Below are 8,470 nucleotides of genomic sequence, written 5' to 3'. Positions count from 1 at the left end.
ATGTGTCCAGTGACTTATTCTAGTCATGTCCCCATTTCTCCTTAAAATGTAATAATTCTATTAATTTTAAATAAATAGCTATCTTGTGTTCTCATGGTCTAGAGGTAAGGAGTTATGCTGCCAAGCCAGTCATGCCATTTGAATCAAACAGCTGTTCTGTGGAAGAAAGATGGCAGCGTCTTCCAGTATGATTTATTGTCTCTGAAAACAGTGCAAGTTCTTAGCACTAGACCACAGAGTTCCCTTTTAGATGATGGGAAGAGGATATAGAGTTTTAATTTTCCATTAGTATTTAAATGGAAGGAATAAACAATATCCAATGTCTAACTTGTCAACATCAAGTAAATTTCAGCCCTGACTGACTATATAGTATATAGTAGAACCAACCCATAGAAGTTAAATTCCATGAACATCCACCTGATTGACTACATAGGGAGCAGATTGACTAAATATGTGGAAAAAGTCATTGGAGAATTTATCAGCTGTCAAAAGCAGGCCAGGTGTTAACTGAAGAATGGAACATCAATTGCTCATGTGCAAGATCAAATTGAGACTGGACAAAGTGAAGTAATAGCACAAGAAGTAAAATATCCCTTCAAGTCTATCTCATTTAGGTTTGAAACTTTAAAAAGCATTGGTGAGTTGTGAGATATCCACAAAGAGAGGAAAAGGTCATTACACAGAGGAGAACAACAACAACAAAAAAATCAAATTGGATGGCATAAGAGACTCTGGAAATTGCACTAGAGCATTGAGAAGTCAAAAACAAAGAGAAGTGATGCTGAAGTAAAAGAGCTGAGCAGAAGATTTCAAAAAGTAGCTTGAGAAGACAAAGCAAAGTACTATAATAGAATGCATAGATAGCTGGAATTGGAGGACAAAAATGGACAACCACACTCAGCATTTTTCAAATGGAAAAGAGTGAAAAACAAACTCAGGCCTTGTGTTGCAATACTGAGAGATGCTGTGGGCAAAATCTTGAATGATACAAGAAGCATTAAAACAAGTGGAAGGAATTCGCAGAATAACTGTATCAAGAAATTGGCTGACACTGAAATATTTCTGGAAGCACCGTACATGATGAAGAAATTCAAGCTGCATTAACAACCTCATACAAGAAATACATTGCTTGAGATTATTAAAAAATGGTAGCATCAGTGCATAGAGAACAGCCAGAAGTTCAAGCTGGGTTTACAAGAGGAGATACAACCAAGGATATCATTGCTGATGTAAAATGTATCCTTACTGAAAACAGAGAATACTATAAGAATATCTACTTGTGTTTTATTGACTGTGCAAAAGCTTTTGGCTTTGTGCATCAAAACAAATCATAGATAATGTTGAGAAGAATGAGAATCCTAAAACAATTTTGCTTGTGTTAAACCTTTCCCTATACAAAGAGTGTTGTGCAAAGAGAGTAGGGGAACATGACTTATAATTAAGAAAATGTGTGTCAAGCTTGTGTTCTTTCTCAAAACCTATTCATTATGTATGCTGAGCAGATGATTAAAAAAGCTGGACCCTGTGAAGATGAATTTGGCATCAGGATCAGAGGAAGATTTATCAACAAGCTACTTTATGCAGATTACACAACCTTGCATGCTGAAAGAGAGAAGGAATTGAAGTACTTTTTTCCAGAAGATCAAAGAATACAGCCTTCAATCTGGATTATATCTCAACATCAAGAAAACAAAAATTCTCACCACTGGACAAGTATGCAACATTTTAACAGATGGAAAAACTTTGAAACTGTCAGCTACTTCATCTTACTTGAGTACACAATCACAACAGCTTTAGTACCAGTTGTCAGGAGATCAGGAGATTCTGGGAAAGTCTTCAGACAGGGAACTCTTCAAATCGTTGAAGAGCAATGATACCTGTTTGAAGACTATGATGCAACTGATAAAAGCCACTGTCTTTTCAATCGCTTACTATCTGGGAGCTGGACTGTGAATAAGGATGATAGAAGATTTGATACCTTTAAGCTGTGGTGTTAGAGAAGAGTTTGAGTATCCCATGGATTAGCAAAAAACAAACATATATCTGGGCTAAAGTACAGTCAGAGTGTTCCTTGGAGGAAAAAATGACAATGTTGCTAGGATTGACTATTCCTTGAATAAATTCATCGTGCTTGGAAAGCTGGAGGGTTGGCAAAAGACAGAAAAATCCTCAACCAGAAAGATTGACACAGTGAGAGCAGCAATGGGAACAAGTGTGGCAGAGATGATGAGGATGCCATATAATAGAATAAGGTTCAGATCTGTCGTTCATAAGGTCACTCACTATGAGTCGTACTCAACTCAGCAGCACCTAATGACAACAACCACACAAAAGATCTTCCAAACTATACAATTTTAAATTTGTTTGATGATTTCCACATCACAGGCAAGTGAGAGGATCATGAAGTAGATGCAAAGTCCTTTTTGACATTATACTGCTTGATAGCTAACAAGTGGAGAGGGAAAGTATGGTACATTTGTTGTTGTTATGTGCCGCCGAGTTGCCTGTGACTCATAGTGACCCTAATGTACAAAACCCTAAGCCCTGCTCTATCCAGTGCCAATCACACTGTCTCTGACATACCTACCCCAATTTTTCCAGTCACTGAATCAGTCTACCTCATAGAGGGTCTTCCTTTCCTGCGGTGTCCCTCTACCCTCTCAAGCATGATATCCTTCTCCAAGTATTGGTCCCTCCTTGTAACATGTCCTAAGTATGTCAGATGAAACTTCAGAATCATTGCCTCCAAAGGAGTAGCCTGGTTTAACACTCTCCAGGATGAACTTGTTTGTTTTCTTAGCAGTCCATGGTACATCCAATACTCTTCTCCAACACCACAGCTCAAAGACATCGATCCTTCTTTTATGCAACCTAGTCATTGTCCAGCTCTCCGATGCATAGCAAATGATTGCAAAGACCATGACCCTAGTCTCCAGAGTGACACCATTGCTCTTAAGTACTTTGGAAAGGTCCCTAACAGCAAATTTTTCCATCAAAATACATCTTTTAATTTTCTGGCTGCTGGTGCTAAGAGTGTTGACTGTGGAGCCAAGCAAACAACAAAATATTACACAGCATTGAAAATCAATGAATTTGTAAAGCATTATACAAAATAAGGGAGCCTGGAGAACATTATGATGTGTGAAATATCTCATTCAAAAAAGGACAATTATCACCTAACATCTTATTATAAACTAGGATGGGATGAGGAGGTTGGAGAGGGAATGAAAAAAGAGTGGATAGATAATAAACACTGCATTAAATCAGACAAGTGGAAGAACGGTCAGAAAGGAATATATGATTAGCCATTATATGTATGACAACAATCTGGAACATAGGTTACATTGCAGGGATGTCTTAGGGAGGGAGGTGGGAAGGGGAAAGAAAATGTGCAATAGTGAAAATAAAGAAAATGTTTCTGATATTCTTTAAAAACATTTTAGGGGAAAAATAAGAAAAACTGAAAGTATGTTTAAAAAATCCAAGTAATAGTAATTATCTATTTCAAACCTTTTGTTGTTGTTATATTCCTGCAAGTAGTAACTGACTTGCTGCTTATCCTCCAGTAGATTTTCAGAGGCAGTAAATCTCATGAGAGAAGACTGCCCATTGTTTGCTCATGGAGCAGCTATGGAACAACTAATAGATTCAAACTGGGTGTCTTCTGGTTAGCGGAACAGTTCCTTACTACTAGACTACCAAATTCCTTATATCTCAAACCCAGAATGGTTATTTCTCCAAGACCCTTACTTTTAGTGGGGAAAAAAATCATTTTAAGGCCACAGTTCGAGTCAACGGGGTTTCTAGGCTTTTTCAGTGGTCAGAGTTGGAAAATACAAATGTTTAAAGTACCATCTGAGTTAAAATTGCTTTTTCCAATTCACGTTCAAAATAACAAGATTTCAGCTTAATCAAAGAATTATGTAACACATTATAGCACCCTTATCATGAAGTCTCAGCATAGGGAGTTAAGACAACTAATTACTCAACTGCTTTAATCCATATTAAACATTTTCCATTTCATAACAATATTATTACAACCCCTCCGTTAGATACCATTATTGAAAGAAAATAAATATGTATGTTTTATATCCCCAATATCACCACATTTTTTAATGTTAGTACTATATATACAGGAGTTCATGTGTGACACAAAGGGTTAAGTTTTCAGTTGAGACTTTGACAGTTTAAGTCTACTTAAAAAAGTTGAGTCTGGCATTCTATGTCTAAAAGGTCAGTATTAGAAAATTTCTGTTATAATTCTACAAACATTGAGGCACTATTACATGGAATCCACTGGGTTTAGTCAAGTAATTGCACAGCCAGCCCAAGGACACATAGCTTGAACCCACTGAATGTTCCTTGGAAGATGTGAAATCTTCTCTCATTGAATTTATTGCCTTTTAAAACTCTCTGGAGGGTAATCTATGAAATGGTTTCAACTCAAAGGTACTAGACAACAGTCATATTATAGGAATCCCTAGTCTATAGGGAGTTGCACTGCAAAGCTAAAAGCTACACCACTCTAGTTAATCTCTTCTTATGTGAATTAGAGTCTTTGAATAGAGGGAAGATTCACCTATGAGTCAATTCTGAGTATATGAAAAGAGAAAGAGAGAGAGTAGTTATCAGTCTTTCTGTATATGCTGTTGTAGTACTTTTTTAAATTTCAATTCATTGTCTTGGAATGGAGATGTCTCAGAGTTACAAAAATTACTGTCATTAAGTACTTGAATGCTGTTAATAGGGGTGTGCATGTGTCCACGAATGCTTGCTTACAAGTGTGCGCAAGCACGCACACACACACGTAAGCTTGCTCTTTATTATTGCCAGTTGCAGTCAAGGCAATTGCAACTCCTGCCAATCTCCTGTGTACAAGGAAGAACAACCTCAGCCACTGCATCCATCAGCAGCAGCTGTCACATGAATCATCAGCAGCTATGAATCTGTTCCAGTCAATCAACTAGGTACCTATATTTAAAAGTTCTTAGTGTGGCCAAGACTGCTCTCCTACCTGGAGCACTAGACTGAGGCCCCACTGCCTAGAGCACTACCACTCTCCCCCTCTCCCAGCCCTGCTGCCTGGAGGCTCCTTAACCCTCTGCCTGGAGGTGTTGGCCCCTCTGACTGGGGCCCTAGCCCCAAGAACCTACCATGTGGAGGACCTGGCCTTACCACCTAGATGCTCCTACTGGGCACCTGGACTCCCTGGTTCCATCGCCTGGGGGACCTTTTCCAACAGCCCCACCTCTGGGCTGCTCCTGCCTGCCACCTGGAAGCCCAGCCCTACTGCCTGGAGGACTTAACCCTGCCAGCTTGATACCTCACCATCTGGAGAAAGACCCACTGTCACCCTTCTGAACTGTGTAAGAGACAACAATATCACAGGTAATCCCATTTCATCTCCCCATCCCAGACCTTGAACTGCCTTTAGCCTTGAGCACCTTGGACCCACCTAGTCTAGTTGTAGCAGTTGTCTGAAAGAGCAGACTGCTAACTCACAGACCATATCCCTCCCTAACTGAAGCAAATCTTTCCTTGAGTCAAAAGTTTGGAGAGACACTCAGACAGGGTAGCTGCCCTGCCCTCTCCTGGAGCAAGTGACTTACTGAGCCAAGGTTTTCAGATCAAAAGTCTGCTAAGGCCTCAGGCATGAAAAACTCTACTAGGAGAAACAAACTACTTCAGACCCTACACAAACCCAAAACAAGATGTCATCATTGAAAAGTAAAACAGTATCAGTGGATTTCCTGAAGTCAGGAAGTCTAATTGAGCTTTCTATCACAGTATTCAAAAGAACAATGATTGAGTAAAATAAAACTAAAATAATGGGGAAAAGAAAAATTTGAAGATTTATATGTCTCTGCAGGTAAAAACAAAGAGGAACTTGGGAAAAAATCCAAGACAATGTAGATAAAACAAATGAGGCATTAAAAGCTCTGTAAAAACAAAACAAACTAAAAAACACAATCCAGAATATGAAGACCAATGTCAGATGCCGTAAACTTGTTGGAGGACATATGAACAGAGTTGAAGAAATGGAACATGGAACCAGTGAAATGGAAGATAGAATTATCATCACTGATCTGCTAGAACAGAAAGCAGAATAAAATAGGAAGGAAAATGAAGAAAAACTAAGAATAACATAGGACATCATCAAGAGGAATAACATGCACATAATCAGAATACCAGAATAGGAAGAAGCAGGTAAAAGCATCGAGAAAGTTGTGGAAGACTTATTAGAAGAAAACTTTCCAGGCATAATGAAGAATGAGAGAATATGTATTAAACATGCTGAGCAAACACCATATAGAATAGACCCGAAAAGAAAAACACCAAGGCATATAATAGGCAAATCTACCAAGCCCAAAGATAAGGAGAGAATTCTGAAAGCAGCTAGGGAGAGACAAAGATTAACTTTCAAGAGAGAGCAAATAAGATTAAGTGCTGATTTCTCAGCAGAAACCATGCAACCAAGAAGATAGTACTATATATATATATGTGTGTGTGTGTGTGTGTGTGTGTGAAACACTCAAAGAATACAACTCTCAACCAAGAACATTGTATCCAGGAAAACTGTCCATCAAATATGCAAAGAAAACAAGGTATTCTCAGAAAAGTGGAAACTAAAGGCAGTTTATAAAAAAAAAACAACAAGACAAGCATTGCAGGAAACACTGAGAGATGTCCTCCTTATAGAAGTGTCACACAAAGCAGGATGGACAAAAGTAACCAGCAACACCACCAAAATGAACTCAACTAAATGATAAAAATAAAAACTAGCCTCTGAATAATTACACTGAATGTGAATGTCTTAAATGCACTGCTGAAGAGAAAAAGAGTAGCAGATTGGATTAAAAAACCCCAAAACTCATCAATATGCTGTTTACAAGAGAAATACCTGAAAAGTTAAGATAAGGAAGAACTAAAAATAAAGATGGGGGGGAAAATGTACTGAGCAAATGGCAACTGGGAAAAAAAATCAGAAGTAGATATATTAATCTCTGATAAAATAGATTTCAATGAAAAACAATCTCAAAAGACAAGGAATGTCACTAAATGTAAAAAGGGTCAATAGAACAAGAGGGCATAACAATAATAAATATCTATTCACTAAATGAATGTTGTTGTTGTTGTTAAGTGTCCTCTAGTTGTAGAAGACTCATTGTAACTTTATGAATGAAAGACCTGAACATCTGTTAAAATTTCATTGTTTCTCCAAATTCATAGAATTTCCAGAGACAAGCTATTTTGGAAGTGGATGTCACTCCTGCTTCCAAGCTTGTTTTAAGCAGGGAGCACCACAAAACACTGTTCACAGTAGGTAACCACTATCATATTTGACACATCAGTGTCAAAATGTTTATCCTTACAGCAACCACGAGTTACCTCTATAGCAAATGGACAGAACACCACTTAGAAGAATGTTTGACCAAAAACATTTAAAACCAGTCCTGAGTGCCACAGATTAAAATCACACACCTTTGGCTTGATAGTATAACTTTCTATCCACTAGGCCAATAGAGTTCTCTTTATGTTGTTGTTGTTACGTGCCATCAAGTCACAGATGATAGTTGAAAAATACAGAAAGCAAGCATTAACAAATATTAAAGAAGAGATAGACAACATGATAGTAGTTGTGTTATTATGTGCTGTTGAGTTACTTGTGACTCATAGTGACCCTATGTACAACATCCCCGAAACCTTCTCTATTCTATACCAACTTTACTGTCTCTCACACAACTACCCTCATTACCCACTCACTGCATCAATCCATCTTATCTATGGTCTCTCTAAGTCCCTTCACCCTTCCATGTATGATGTCCCTCTTCAAGGACCTATCCCTCCTTGCAACATGCTCAAAGTATGTCAGACAAAGTCCAAAGTAGGTCAGACAAAGCCTCAGAATCATTTCCTCCAAGGAGCAGCCTGGCTTCACCCTCTCTAAAACAAACCTGTTTGTTCTAGAGACAGTCCAAGGTATATTAAAAACTCTTTTTAAAAACCACAGCTCAAAGGCATAAATACTCATTCTGTCATTCCTAGTCATTGTCCATCTCTTTGACACATAGCAAGCAACTGCAAAGATTATGGCCTGGATCAGGTGCACCTTAGTACCTTAGTATCCAGACTGATGGTGTAACTCTTCAGGAATCTGGAGAGGTTCCTGACAGTCAACTTTCCAATGCAATACGTCTCTTGATTTTCTGGCTGTTGGTACCAAAACAGTTGATTGTGGAGCTAAGCAGACTGAAGCTGTTAAGAATCTCAACCTCTTCACCATCTATCATAATGCTGTCAATCACCTCAGTAGTGGGAATCTTAACTTTCTTGATGTTGAGCTTCAATGCATATTTAAGACTATAGTCCTTGATCTTCTGCAGCAAATGCTTCAGGTCCTCCTCAGTTTCAACTAGCAGGGTTGTGTCATCTACATAATGCAGATTGTTGAGCCTTCCTCCAATCTTGA

This window comes from Elephantulus edwardii, unplaced genomic scaffold (assembly GCF_000299155.1).
Source record: "Elephantulus edwardii isolate Elephantulus edwardi_28Jun2011 unplaced genomic scaffold, EleEdw1.0 scaffold00018, whole genome shotgun sequence".
Taxonomy (NCBI): domain Eukaryota; kingdom Metazoa; phylum Chordata; class Mammalia; order Macroscelidea; family Macroscelididae; genus Elephantulus; species Elephantulus edwardii.
Note: the sequence above shows the minus strand (reverse complement) of the source record.